We start from the raw sequence: 15,560 nt of genomic DNA, 5'->3' as shown, positions 1-15,560 counted from the left end.
ACTCTGGGCCGCTACATAGAATGCATGGTGGCCCCACAGGCTGGGTGTCCAGCAATCCCCAGTGTTGGGTGTCTGTCATGTTTTCCATCTGCAGCCCCTTCATCAGAAAGAATGGCAACCTGGTGCTTGAGAGAGCGCAGCTTCAGCCCAGGGGAAGCATGGACTTGACAGAGTCTCTGGTCAGAGTAGGGCTAAGAAAGCCAGCCCAGCACTGCAAGGCCTGCAAGCGCATGGAGACGGAGGCTCTGAGCTAATCTGGGCAGCATGGCCAGTCACTCACACAGTTACTCTAGTGAACGGTCCCCTCAGGACGGACAAAAAAAGCAGATGCTCTCAGGAGTCTCTGCCCCTAACACACTGGGCTCTCCCTGCAGAGAGCTATATTGTGACTTATCCACACTCTTCACCTAAAAGTTTTGAACTGTTGCCTCCAAAACCAAGGGTCACAGACATTGAAGGCAAGTCCTCAGCTAAAACCACAAAATACCAACCCAAGCTAAAGGATTCATGGTGCACAGAGGTGAGATAGGAAACAAGGTACAGTTACTGTTGGAGCAGGCACAGGGGGCCAAGGAGGGCAACCTGCCCATTGTGATTCAGTGAGTGAAGTGAGGGCAGGCCTCTGTGACATCAGAGGGTTAACCCCTGCTCCACGGAGAGCAGCAGTCTTAGAGAGACAACAACTCAGTGTCCACCAACGAGAGCAGAGATTTACAGCAGTCCCATGTTCCTGCCTACCTTAGGACTTCTGGCATGAACCCTGAAGAGGCATGTGCCCTAAGAAGAGGAGGTGTTGGTCTGGGCCTATCCCTGAGAGGCCTGGGCCCTAAGAAGAAGCCGTGTGGGCCTGGGCCTATCCCCAACCCTGAAGAGGCCTGGGCTCTAAAAAGAGGATGTGTGGGCCTGGGCCTATCCCCTACCCTGAAGAGGCCTGGGCCCTAAGAAGAAGCCGTGTGGGCCTGGGCCTATCCCCAACCCTGAAGAGGCCTGGGCTCTAAAAAGAGGATGTGTGGGCCTGGGCCTATCCCCTATTATGAAGTGGCCTGGGCCCATAGAAAAAAAGGTGTGGGTCTGGGCCTGTCCCCAAACCTGAAGAGGCCTGGGCCCTCAGAAGAGGATGTGTGGGCCTAGGCCTGTCCCCTACCCTGAAGAGGCCTGGGCCCTAAGAAGAGGATGTGTGGGCCTGGGCCTATCCCCTACTATGAAGTGGCCTGGGCCCATAGAAAAAAAGGTGTGGGTCTGGGCCTGTCCCCAAACCTGAAGAGGCCTGGGCCCTCAGAAGAGGATGTGTGGGCCTAGGCCTGTCCCCTACCCTGAAGAGGCCTGGGCCCTAAGAAGAGGATGTGTGGGCCTGGGCCTATCCCCTACTATGAAGTGGCCTGGGCCCATAGAAAAAAAGGTGTGGGTCTGGGCCTGTCCCCAAACCTGAAGAGGCCTAGGCCCTAAGAAGAGGATGTGTGGGCCTGGGCCTATCCCCTACTATGAAGTGGCCTGGGCCCATAGAATAAAAGGTGTGGGTCTGGGCCTGTCCCCAAACCTGAAGAGGCCTGGGCCCTAAGAAGAGGATGTGTGGGCCTGGGCCTATCCCCTACTATGAAGTGGCCTGGGCCCATAGAATAAAAGGTGTGGGTCTGGGCCTGTCCCCAAACCTGAAGAGGCCTGGGCCCTAAGAAGAGGATGTGTGGGCCTCGGCCTATCCCCTACTATGAAGTGGCCTGGGCCCATAGAAAATAAGGTTTGGGCCTGGGCCTATCCCCAACCCTGAAGAGGCCTGGGTCCTAAGAAGAGGATATGTGGGCCTGGGCCTATCCCCAACGATGAAGTGGCCTGGACCCCTAGAAGAAAAGGTGTGGGCTCAGCTTGTCCCCAAGGCTGAAGAGGCCTGGGCCATAAGAAGAGAAGGTATGGGGCCCAGGCCTATCCCCATCCCTGAATAGGCCTTGGCTCTAAGAAAATGGGGTATCACACTGGGCCTTTCCACAACCCTGAAGAGGCCAAGCCTCAATGAACTTGAGGTGCTGGTTTCAGCCTATCACCAACTCTGAAGAGGTGCTGTGAGGTGGTGTTGGCATTGGCCTATCATAATGCATTACTAGGCTGAGGCCTGAGAAAGAATGATGGGCCTGGGACAAACTTGACTTATGATGAGGCTTTGACCCAAAGACGGTTTGTGGACCTGGGCCTGTCCACAAATTTGAATAGGTTGGGGCCATAAGAAGTGTGAGCACTGGCCTATTGTGACCCATTAAGTGGCCTAGGCCAGAGGAAGAGTAATGTGCCCGGGGCGACTTCTAATTATGATGAGGCCTGGGCCCAAAGGAAATAATGTGTTGACCTGGCTGTATCCCCAGCCCTGAAGGGGCATATGTCCAAAGAAGTCTGGGTCTATCCTTAATTCTGAAGAGGCGTCAGCCAAAGAAGAGGTGTGGGTCTCGGCCTATTGAAAATCAGGAAAATGTCTGGACCTTAAGAAAAAGAGATGTTGGTCTGTGCTAATACATTCCCTAAAGGGGCCTGAAGCAAAAAGAACAAACGACAGCCTGAGCCATTCCTGCAAAAGAAACAGGCCTTAGACAATCAAAATGGTGTCTTCTGGAAAGCCTGGCCGTGAAGTATTGAGTCTTTAACATTTGCCTGTGTGTGTGTGTGTGTGTGTGTGTGTGTGAGTGTGTGTATCTCTCTCTCTCCGTGTTTTGGGGTATATTTGTGTGTGTGTGTGTGTATGTGTGTATGTGTGTGTGTGTGTCTGTGTGTCTGTGTGTCTGTATCCATGCCCACTGACTAGACATCGATGCCTTGGATTCCTTCTGTCCTTGCCAGAACCTACGGTGAAGGATTCCAGATTGTAAGAGCTTTTCTACACAACACTTAGAAGTCCTGAAATTTATCATCTTTCATTATCTTTCTGGTACACGGCTTGTCCTAGCTCTGTATATAATTTTCAATAAATGAAGTCTCACTGGCTAACAGGATTATCCTGAAATGCTTCATTAAACCCTTTCCTTCTATTTCTCAGTGATCTCTTTACTCTCTGATTGAAGTCCTTGGGAACAGGCTGAGATGGTCACACACTGGTCGACCAGTAAGTGTAGGAGGCTCCATGTGGAGACCAAGATCTGTGCTCTGAGCTCGTCCTCCAGCACAGTGTGTCTCTGTCCATGGGTTGTTTCTTTGCCCTTTGTTACAGTCTTAGAAATCAAACCAGATCAATGACCCAAGTCTCCACAGAAGACAATGATGTATCCTGAAATCAAAGGTACCCGAGAGAAACCCTCAAACACAAGGACCCTGACTCAAGAAAGAGGCCTTTTGAGTTGCTGGTCATAGGGGTACAAAAGACTCCCAACCAATAGAGATTGACGATGCCACATTGGTCACTTCTGTGATCTCACCAGCAAGGCCCTATTACTGAATCCACCAAGCGCATCGGACATGGAATTCAGAGATGTGGGCTACATGGGGCACTAAAGCCTCCTCCGTGAGGACTAGCTTCCATAATCCTGACAGATGCCATAGAGTCTACCAAGGGTGAGAAGCGATCTTGCTCCTCTCAACCACAAAATCATCGATCGACCTGGCAGGGTGTCTTAAAGGCTGCACAAGTGGCTCTCTTACCTGGTGATAGATGGTCTATATCATGGGACTTGTTGATAGCTTTTTCAACAGGAGCAAAATCCTGCCTGGGGCTAGAATCCTAGCCAAATATCCATGGCCCCTGATTCATGGAGCTTATGGCAGAACCTACTACTGACAATTTACAGACCCAGCTTTTCCATATTTATCCTAATATTCACAGGGCCATCTGTCTCCTAGAAACAACATGGAAGCTGACTCGAGCAACCACAACAACATGGCTGTCTAAGTTAGACAAGGACAACAGCAAGGGAAATGCTAGTGTGGGTGGGAAAACGTGACGCGGCCTAATCCTGAGACAGGGACAATCTTGTGTAGATGGGGAACCCCACAAGGATTCATCCTGAGACATAGACAATTTTGTGTAGATGGGGAACCTCACAGGGACGCATCCTGGGACAAAGACCTATAAGCAACTAAGCACTGCTGAGAGAGGGAGAGTTCATTGTCCCCACAGATGATCCCATAGCTGGTTATCCAATACCTGCAATTGAGACCTGAAACCCTAACACTTGCAAGCATAACATTGCAGAGATGGAAATGGCTGAATTGAAGTTTTTATTTTAGGCCATTATCTTGGGCCTAAAAGAACAAGATGGCTGAAAGATGGGGGATAGGATAAGAAGGCCCCTTTCTTATTTATATGTGGGGGATTATAAAACATTCTTTCTAAATCACTGATCCACATGATTGTCACGGCTGACCTAGTTGAAGGGTGAGTCCACGTTTCTGTGTTTACTGGAAAGTAGGAGAGATTTTCCAAATACCAGCAAAGATAGTTTTTATCAAAGGGTCTTTGGAGAGTTGAGTAGGAAACGCCTTTTAAAAACAACCATTCAATTTTTATTTTTATTTTTTTGCAATTTAGGATGACAGCAAAGTTGAGACAAAGAATAAACTTTCCTTACATGCCCCTGCCCCTTCTCCATTACAGCATCCCCCAGCAACCTGACCCAGGAATCTTCAAGGTTACACTGCAGCAAGCAGAGATCTACAGCACAGTCCGCTCTTGGTGTGCATCTTCTGTGGGCTTTGACAGAGCTGCAATGTGCTCAGCAGAAGGACAGCCCTAAAAATATTCAAGGTATGATCATTTATTTCTTACTCTCAAAGACTTGTTTTTGGCTAAATTGAGACTCAGAAGTAGAAAGAAGCTCTTTTGGGGTTCAAGAATACCGTGAACTGATCAGACACCAGACTTAGAATGATGAAAGGTTATTGAACACTGACCAGTCAGGGACACAAAGTGGATTCAGGAGGCAAACTGTGATCCTGAGCCATTTCTTTGGTTGTTGTTGTTGATGTTGCTTTGGTTTTTTCCAGACAGGGTTTCTCTATGTAGCCTCGACTGTCCTAGATTCACTCTGCAGACCAGGCTTGGCTCAAATTCACAGCGGTCGCCTGCCTTTGCCTCCCTCCGGAGTGCTGGGATTAAAGGCCTGGGCCACCAAGCCTGCCTCACTGAGACATTTCTCAGGCAGGCTTTTTCTGAGAAAAACTGTAACCAGGTTGCAACCAGAGAACCAGGTGCAGGAAGCAAGGGGAGGGCCGTTGTGCGCCATGTTGACTAGCTAAACCAAAGCAGCTTAATATGATTGGCTAAGACAGAGGGTAGTGGAGCTCGGGACATTCCGGTTCCTGACCATTCCAGGAGAAACGAACATGGCAGGATAGTGTAGTTTTGTTTAAGCAGAACCTAGAACATTCATTCAAGCAGAACGTTCAACAAGTATTGACTTGTAAGTAAAAGGCTATTCAAGTTCTCAGGGAGGCAAAGCCTAAGAGCTTGAACTACATTTAAGCTGAGGATAAAAATGGAGATTTCAAAACACAATGGCTGTGGTTATGCTAAGCAGGAAGGCCTAGACATGTCTGGACATGGCTCAAAGTTGGTGTGCCTCAACACTCTCCGTGAGGATGGCCCACATCTCTTGGCAGTGTGTTCCTGGTGATTTCTTTGGCTTCTTCTATTCTCGTGACTACGAGTTTAGCATGTTCTGCTGCCTCCTCCTTATTACTACTCCTGTGCTGCTTCGTCAGGCGCTGTGTTGGTATTTGTGTGGCAGGACATGTGGAGTCACGCAGATGCTGAATCTTGGGTACTTTGTTTCTGAGCTTCCTACCTTCTTCATGAAAGGGCTTTCTGACAGCCCATCAGTGAATGCCATCTTCCTTAGAGCTATGGAAGAGCTTTAGGGTTCTGCAGGCTCTTTGGACCCTAATTCCCAGAGCTGGTCCAGGACTAGCCTTCTCTCCCTCTCTCTGCACCATCATCATTATCATCATGACCACCACCATCACCATCATTATCATTATTAGTTCTTGTTATTATTTGCAATAACCAAATTGTGAGTACTCTGATTGGGATTCACTGTTTTGGGTTTGTTTGGTTTCTTGTTTCTTTGTTTTAAACAAAATCTCAGTCATTCTACTTACCAATGAAGACTCAGGAGCCAGATGCTGGGGTGAAAGCCTGCCAGCTCTGAGAGGCAGAGAAAGTACCCAGTTGACCTTCCTCCTCCTCCAGGGTCCCTCCCCAAAACTTCCCCTTCTCTACTCCATCTCAAAAACGCATAAAACTGAATGTCCCTCCCTTTTACTTCCTGTGCATCTCTCTATCCTGTCCTCCTGACTTCCTCTTACTCCCTATGGTTTCTCCCATGTTCACTCACTGTCCACTGGATGCTTGCTCCACCTCTTACTCTAAGGCTTATTTTAGTTAATCCTGTTTGAAATATTCAGCAGAAAACTTTAGGATTAAAGGTGTGTGCCAAGGCTGACCACACCACACCTAGACACAGGTTTTTTCTTTGTTTGTTTGCTTGTTTGTTTGTTTTTTGGAGTAAATAACACAATCTCAGAATTCACAGAGTGATCTAATATCCTACAACATGTCCTCTTTCTTGTCTGAATAAAAAGGAAAGATTTTTTTAGCTTTGACACTGTACATCTCTTTACAATGAGAAAGCTATTTCTTCCAAGCTTTCCACAATGGCCAGCTTGGTCGTATTTCGAAGTATTAGTATTAGTGTTGTGCTCCTCTTGTGTGTCCTAGTGACGCCCCTACTCCTCCTGTGCAAGTTCTGATGGCCATGATGCTTTCTGGGGCAGTTTGAATGCAGGTGTGCAGGGTACCAAGGCCTCTTCCAGAAAAACCAACTAAAGCAACCCAGGGTTCTACCAAGAGAGGGTGATGGTTTGTGTAGAGTGGATATTTTCTCACAGTAATGAAGAAGACAAGTATGGGTGCCCAAATATTACAATATACAACCTGTGTTCCATACTGGAAAGCCAGCTAGAGCCACAGTGAACCTGTGCAGGAGGCAGCACATGCCGAGGCTCACGACACAAAAGCATCAACCCTTCACCTGCTGTAAAACCTGTCCTTCCACCAGGAACTCTAACTTCCCACAGGCTCTAAATTACACCAACAGAACCCTCATGTTCATGAGTCATGTTATAAGGGAGGCTCTCTGAATGCACACACACACACACACACACACACACACACACACACACACACACACAGTGTGACTACGTAAAATATTCTCTTGTCTGGAGCTGGACTTTCTGCCTCCAAAGACAGAATCAGACTAATTCAAATTGAGGTTTCAAGCTTTTTACAATTCAACATGAAACTTTACAACACTCTGGGCCGCTACATAGAATGCATGGTGGCCCCACAGGCTGGGTGTCCAGCAATCCCCAGTGTTGGGTGTCTGTCATGTTTTCCATCTGCAGCCCCTTCATCAGAAAGAATGGCAACCTGGTGCTTGAGAGAGCACAGCTTCAGCCCAGGGGAAGCATGGACTTGACAGAGTCTCTGGTCAGAGTAGGGCTAAGAAAGCCAGCCCAGCACTGCAAGGCCTGCAAGCGCATGGAGACGGAGGCTCTGAGCTAATCTGGGCAGCATGGCCAGTCACTCACACAGTTACTCTAGTGAACGGTCCCCTCAGGACGGACAAAAAAAGCAGATGCTCTCAGGAGTCTCTGCCCCTAACACACTGGGCTCTCCCTGCAGAGAGCTATATTGTGACTTATCCACACTCTTCACCTAAAAGTTTTGAACTGTTGCCTCCAAAACCAAGGGTCACAAACATTGAAGGCAAGTCCTCAGCTAAAACCACAAAATACCAACCCAAGCTAAAGGATTCATGGTGCACAGAGGTGAGATAGGAAACAAGGTACAGTTACTGTTGGAGCAGGCACAGGGGGCCAAGGAGGGCAACCTGCCCATTGTGATTCAGTGAGTGAAGTGAGGGCAGGCCTCTGTGACATCAGAGGGTTAACCCCTGCTCCACGGAGAGCAGCAGTCTTAGAGAGACAACAACTCAGTGTCCACCAACGAGAGCAGAGATTTACAGCAGTCCCATGTTCCTGCCTACCTTAGGACTTCTGGCATGAACCCTGAAGAGGCATGTGCTCTAAGAAGAGGAGGTGTTGGTCTGGGCCTATCCCTACCCCTGAGAGGCCTGGGCCCTAAGAAGAAGCCGTGTGGGCCTGGGCCTATCCCCAACCCTGAAGAGGCCTGGGCCCTAAGAAGAGGATGTGTGGGTCTGGGCCTATCCCTACCCCTGAGAGGCCTGGGCCCTAAGAAGAAGCCGTGTGGGCCTGGGCCTATCCCCAACCCTGAAGAGGCCTGGGCTCTAAAAAGAGGATGTGTGGGCCTGGGCCTATCCCCTACCCTGAAGAGGCCTGGGCCCTAAGAAGAAGCCGTGTGGGCCTGGGCCTATCCCCAACCCTTAAGAGGCCTGGGCTCTAAAAAGAGGATGTGTGGGCCTGGGCCTATCCCCTACCCTGAAGAGGCCTGGGCCCTCAGAAGAGGATGTGTGGGCCTGGGCCTGTCCCCTACCCTGAAGAGGCCTGGGCCCTAAGAAGAGGATGTGTGGGCCTGGGCCTATCCCCTACTATGAAGTGGCCTGGGCCCATAGAAAAAAAGGTGTGGGTCTGGGCCTGTCCCCTACCCTGAAGAGGCCTGGGCCCTAAGAAGAGGATGTGTGGGCCTGGGCCTATCCCCTACTATGAAGTGGCCTGGGCCCATAGAAAAAAAGGTTTGGGCCTGGGCCTATCCCCAACCCTGAAGAGGCCTGGGTCCTAAGAAGAGGATATGTGGGCCTGGGCCTATCCCCAACAATGAAGTGGCCTGGACCCATAGAAGAAAAGGTGTGGGTCTGGGCCTGTCCCCAACCCTGAAGAGGCCTGGGCCCTAAGAAGAGGATGTATTGGCCTGGGCCCGTCTCCACCCAGGAAGAGACCTGGGATTTATGAAAAAAAGGTGTGGGCTCAGCTTGTCCCCAAGGCTGAAGAGGCCTGGGCCATAAGAAGAGAAGGTATGGGGCCCAGGCCTATCCCCATCCCTGAATAGGCCTTGGCTCTAAGAAAATGGGGTATCACACTGGGCCTTTCCACAACCCTGAAGAGGCCAAGCCTCAATGAACTTGAGGTGCTGGTTTCAGCCTATCACCAACTCTGAAGAGGTGCTGTGAGGTGGTGTTGGCATTGGCCTATCATAATGCATTACTAGGCTGAGGCCTGAGAAAGAATGATGGGCCTGGGACAAACTTGACTTATGATGAGGCTTTGACCCAAAGACGATTTGTGGACCTGGGCCTGTCCACAAATTTGAATAGGTTGGGGCCATAAGAAGTGTGAGCACTGGCCTATTGTGACCCATTAAGTGGCCTAGGCCAGAGGAAGAGTAATGTGCCCGGGGCGACTTCTAATTATGATGAGGCCTGGGCCCAAAGGAAATAATGTGTTGACCTGGCTGTATCCCCAGCCCTGAAGGGGCATATGTCCAAAGAAGTCTGGGTCTATCCTTAATTCTGAAGAGGCGTCAGCCAAAGAAGAGGTGTGGGTCTCGGCCTATTGAAAATCAGGAAAATGTCTGGACCTTAAGAAAAAGAGATGTTGGTCTGTGCTAATACATTCCCTAAAGGGGCCTGAAGCAAAAAGAACAAACGACAGCCTGAGCCATTCCTGCAAAAGAAACAGGCCTTAGACAATCAAAATGGTGTCTTCTGGAAAGCCTGGCCGTGAAGCATTGAGTCTTTAACATCTGCCTCTGTGTGTGTGTGTGTGTGTGTGTGTGTGTGTGTGTCTGTGTCTATGTGTGTGTGTGTGTGTTTGTGTGTGTGTGTGTGTTTGTGTGTCTATGTGTGTGTGTGTGTTTGTGTGTGTATGTGTGTGTGTGTGTGTTTGTGTATTTGTGTGTGTGTGTGTGTGTGTGAGTGTGTATCTCTCTCTCTCGGTGTTTTGGGGTGTATTTGTGTGTGTGTGTGTATGTGTGTGTGTGTGTGTGTGTGTGTGTCTGTGTGTCTGTATCCATGCCCACTGACTAGACATCGATGCCTTGGATTCCTTCTGTCCTTGCCAGAACCTACGGTGAAGGATCCCAGATTGTAAGAGCTTTTCTACACAACACTTAGAAGTCCTGAAATTTATCATCTTTCATTATCTTTCTGGTACACGGCTTGTCCTAGCTCTGTATATAATTTTCAATAAATGAAGTCTCACTGGCTAACAGGATTATCCTGAAATGCTTCATTAAACCCTTTCCTTCTATTTCTCAGTGATCTCTTTACTCTCTGATTGAAGTCCTTGGGAACAGGCTGAGATGGTCACACACAACCAGTAAGTGTAGGAGGCTCCATGTGGAGACCAAGATCTGTGCTCTGAGCTCGTCCTCCAGCACAGTGTGTCTCTGTCCATGGGTTGTTTCTTTGCCCTTTGTTACAGTCTTAGAAATCAAACCAGATCAAATGACCCAAGTCTCCACAGAAGACAATGATGTATCCTGAAATCAAAGGTACCCGAGAGAAACCCTCAAACACAAGGACCCTGACTCAAGACAGCGGCCTTTTGAGTTGCTGGTCATAGGGGTATAAAAGACCCCCAAACAACAGAGATTGACGCTGCCACCTTGGTCACTTCTGTGATCTCACCAGCAAGGCCCTATTACTGAATACACCAAGTGCATGGGACATGGAATTCAGAGATGTGGGCTGGATGGGGCACTAAAGCCTCCTCTGTGAGGACTAGCTTTCATAATCCTGACAGATGCCATAGAGTCTACCAAGGGCGAGAAGCGATCTTGCTCCTCTCAACCACAAAATCATCGATCGACCTGGCAGGGTGTCTTAAAGGCTGCACAAGTGGCTCTCTTACCTGGTGATAGATGGTCTATATCATGGGACTTGTTGATAGCTTTTTCAATAGGAGCAAAATCCTGCCTGGGGCTAGAATCCTAGCCAAATATCCATGGCCCCTGATTCATGGAGCTTATGGCAGAACCTACTACTGACAATTTACAGACCCAGCTTTTCCATATTTATCCTAATATTCATAGGGCCAACTGTCTCCTAGAAGCAACATGGAAGCTGGCTCGAGCAACCACAACAACATGGCTAAGTTAGACATGGACAACAGCAAGGGAAATGCAAGTGTGGGTGGGAAAATGTGACGCGGCCTAATCCTGAGACATAGACAATTTTGTGTAGATGGGGAACCTCACAGGGATTCATCCTGGAACAAAGACCTATAAGCAACTAAGCACTGCTGAGAGAGGGAGAGTTCATTGTCCCCACAGATGATCTCATAGCTGGTTATGCAATACCTACAATTGAGACCGGAAAATCTAACACTTGCAAGCATAACATTGCAGAGATGGAAATGGCTGAAGTGAAGTTTTGATTTTAGGCCATTATCCTGGGCCTAAAAGAACAAGATGGCTGAAAGATGGGGGATAGGATAAGAAGGCCCCTTTCTTATTTATATGTGGGGGATTATAAAACATTCTTTCTAAATCACTGATCCACATGATTGTCACGGCTGACCTAGTTGAAGGGCGAGTCCACGTTTCCGTGTTTACTGGAAAGTAGGAGAGATTTTCCAAATACCAGCAAAGATAGTTTTTATCAAAGGGTCTTTGGAGAGTTGAGTAGGAAATACTTTTTTAAAACAGCCTTTCAATTTTTTTTTTCAGCAATTTAGGATGACAGCAAAGTTGAGAACAAAGAATAAACTTTCCTTACATGTCCCTGCACCCTCTCCATTACAGCATCCCCCAGCAACCTGGTCCAGGAATCTTCATGGTCACACTGTTGCCACCAGAGATCTATAGCAGAGTTCACTCTTGGTGTGTATTTGAGACACTGGACAACAAGTGTAGATGGGGAACCTCACAGGGACTCATCCTGGGACAAAGACGTAAGCAACTAAGTACTGCAGAGAAGGAGAGTTTGTTGTCCCCACACATGATCCCATAGGTGGTTATCCAATACCTACAATATAGACCTGAAACCTGCACCTGTAAGCATAACATTGCAGATAGAAACTTATGTGGCTATCTATAAATGTGTATCAATAGTAAAAATATGCATGAATTTGAAGGACGGTGAAGATAAATGAGAAAAGTAGAGTCTAAAGGAGGAGAGTGAAAATGATCTGATTTTTTTTTTTTTCGTTTTCAAAAAATTGTAAACAAGATTTTAGAGACTATTTAATGAAAGTCTTTGGCTGGGTCAGATATCAAGCTTATGATACTGATGTAGCGAACTTTGCTGTTTTTATCGTAGACACGCTTGCCTCACCCCTACATCTCTCTTCTCACAAGGAGTCATGATAAAAACATCATATCATCATGTTGTACCTGACAGTTCCCTGGTGACAGGCAGAGCTACCTTCAAACTACATCAGCTGACATCCCAGGGTTTACTGCTCTACCCTCTCTACAACCCCCATGCCACCTACACATTTCCTCAAGCCCCATCCCTGTTCTAAACTACACCCCCACTGTGCTGCCTTCACAGAAGAGCAGATGACAGGCACGCTCAGCCTCTTCCTGGATCCACAGAACCCATGTCTGCCTTTGTTTCACATTATAACAGGGCATTGAGTCTGTCAGACTCCAGAAAACCAGGGATTATCTTACAAATGTATTAAAATTCCCTTTTCAATGACCTAAGGAACTATTTTCCCACACCTTATATACACATAATATTTTTGGACTATACGTCCATATTAAATCATTTTCAAGTTTTATGCAAATCATGTAGTTATGTGGTCCATGTCAGGACAAATCTATTGAAATATATGTCATTCACTGAGGAGAAACCAAAGAAAAGAGCAGTGCTGCCTTCATCAAGAATTCGTCTACACTACTTCATGATATATGCCAACTAGACCCTGGAGGGCAGAATCAGAAGAGACTTTTTAACATGAGGTTTTAATAGGCAACACTTTCAATACTTCAATCTCTACTTTGTCCTTTTCTAACATTTGCTTTGACTATGTGACCCAGTATTGCTACACAGGCAGTCCTGGCCTTGAACTCACATCACTCCTCTTGTCTCTGTACCCTAAGTGATGAGATTCAGGGACCACCACACCTGGCTCTATTCCTAAAATCTACAAAGAGAGCTACTTCTTCAGGTGGAAGCACATTAACACACAGAGCGTCCGTTCTTGACACTTGACCTCAATGTGGAGGCTGCTGGAACATTCTGTGATGCCAAGGGGTATCAAGAATAAGTAGGATGTGCATCAGGAGCCAAGGTTTTCTGCCCATCTCCCTAAACATCACACTGGGAAATGGTACTTGTGTTGGACACTGAAGACAAGAACGGTCAAACAACAAGAATAGTCACTACAATTTCATACAACAGCCTGCTACAGCTATTAGTTTTTACAAGACAGTGTTTGTTTTTCTTGGTTTCTGTCTTAACCCAGCTTCCACACAAATAATTGAGACTCTTTTTATATTTGTTTAGAAATGAGCTTCACAAGACAATCTTGAGCAATTTTTTAAAAAAAAAATTTTTTTTTTGATTCTGGTATTTTTCGAGGCAGGGTCTCTCTGTGTAGCCTTGGCTGTCCTGGATGCACTTTGTAGACCAGACTGGCTAAGAACTCACAGCGATCTACCTGCCTCTGCCTTTCACGTGCTGGGATTAAAGGCGTGCACCACCACGCCCGGCTTAAGTGTGTTCTTAACTCTCTGTATTATCCTGATTCCATCTCTGCCTCAATCCCCAAGTTACTTGCTTCTTAGTTCTTTCTCTGCTCCAGCTGAATTGTCTTCACTTCTCCTGCACCTCTGCCTAGGGATGAATCTCAAGCTGAATCCCCTACTTCCTCTTCTGACTCCTCCTCCCCTGGCTGGCAGGAAGTCCTCCCGATTCTCTTCCCTGCTCATCGATTGGCTGTAAGCTGCTTTATTGACATATCAGGGAGACAGTTGGTGAGCAGAGTATACAGAACATTTAGACAGGAAATTATCAGGACAAGGCTTGCAAGCAGAAATGAAGGAGGATGAGTACAGACACCAGCATTTGAATTACACAAGGACTCAATGCCAACAAGAGCCAATACAAATTAGTAGCTTCTAAGGTTATGCCTGATCTAGATAATGGCTCATAATTCATTCTATAAAACTGACCCTTTTACCTGTATTTTCAATAACTATACTGATTCTAAAAGGAAGGGAGGCCTCTATTTGTCATTTTGCAGATCTCACTGGCAAAGGCATATGATTGGCTTATTAATAAGACTACCCTGTGTTGGTTCTCTCCTCTCACTGTGCCAAGGATGTCTCACGTTCACTAGTACATGTGTGAACACCACACATTAGTGATGGAATGTAGTGCTATGTAGTCTTTTAAGGCCAACAGGGTGCAGAGAAGCAAAATTGAGTCTTGTAAAAATTAAAGAACCGAGTCACACGACTTTTTTTTTTTTCATGGTTCATTTAGGCTCCAGGTGGAGGGGCCAGGAAGCAATATTGATATTGAAACAAGGTATCAATATCAAATCACTATGTGTGTTCTGTAGCTGTTTGGCCCCCTTGTGGGGTCCAGCTTGACTCAAGGCCAGCCAACCTGTGCTGAGGGTCCAGCTGTATCTCAAAACATTCCACTACCCCTGGAATGTACTTGCCCCTCCTAGTTAACCTGCTAAATTCTGCTTTTACAAAAAGATATAAAAAGCACTTGCGCCTGCTTTCAGGGGTCGGCAGCTTGAAAGAGCTGTCAGACCTCGATGCACATCGACTCAATAAAATCCCTGTGTGTACTGCCTCAACATCGGACTCAGTTTCTCTCTGGGGACTCCGGGTATAGACTAGAGATCTCTCTGGAGGTCTCAGTCTTAACACAGGGCACTTCATATATAAGGTATTTACTCCCGAGCACAGAAAGGAAAAAAAATGGCAATTAAGACTATCTTTTTCACAAAGACGATAAAAATAGTTGTCAAAAGCCTAATTTCATACCACAGGGCAATATTCACATTTCCTGAAGAAAAAGAGAATGATTGAAAAAACATAAGTGAATTAACTGAGTCCCACCCATCACCTGCCTTTGCAGCCAAATCTTCTAAATCAATGCACACACAGCTGAATTCAGTTAGGGTTGCTTTTTTAAACCTTTCTTTAAAAGAAGTTTTCATAAGAATTTGAACAGCATTAAACACAGAACTTTTAAATGATACATTTTACCCATTTAACAATTTCATACACAAATATATTGAATTTTGATCATATTCTCAGTTATTTCTCCAAAATGCTCACTGATCTCACACTCCACGGACACAACGTGGTGTCCTCTTTTTTAATCCCCTACCTCACAAACATTTCATGTCCAAATTCTCACGTGTGTAGAGCCATCCACCAAGTTTTACTCAATCTGCCAGGCATGAGCACCATAACTGACTCCTCCTCCTCTAGAGTCAACTGCCAATAGCCTCTCAGATGGGGTGGGGGCAGGGAGCCCCTGTCCCTTCCAGGCCAGAACACTCACTGCCTCACTCTCTCAAGTGAGACTAGGTGCAGCAAGATAGGCATGTCCAGGAGACACTTTATTCCAAACACCCTGACCAACTCCTGGATCTTAAAACCTTTGCACCCTCTCGCAGATGGTCTCTGAGACTCA

Source organism: Acomys russatus, chromosome 31, assembly GCF_903995435.1.
Source record: "Acomys russatus chromosome 31, mAcoRus1.1, whole genome shotgun sequence".
Taxonomy (NCBI): Eukaryota; Metazoa; Chordata; class Mammalia; order Rodentia; family Muridae; genus Acomys; species Acomys russatus.
The sequence above is the reverse complement of the archived record's forward strand: the minus strand, read 5'-3'. Positions refer to the sequence as shown.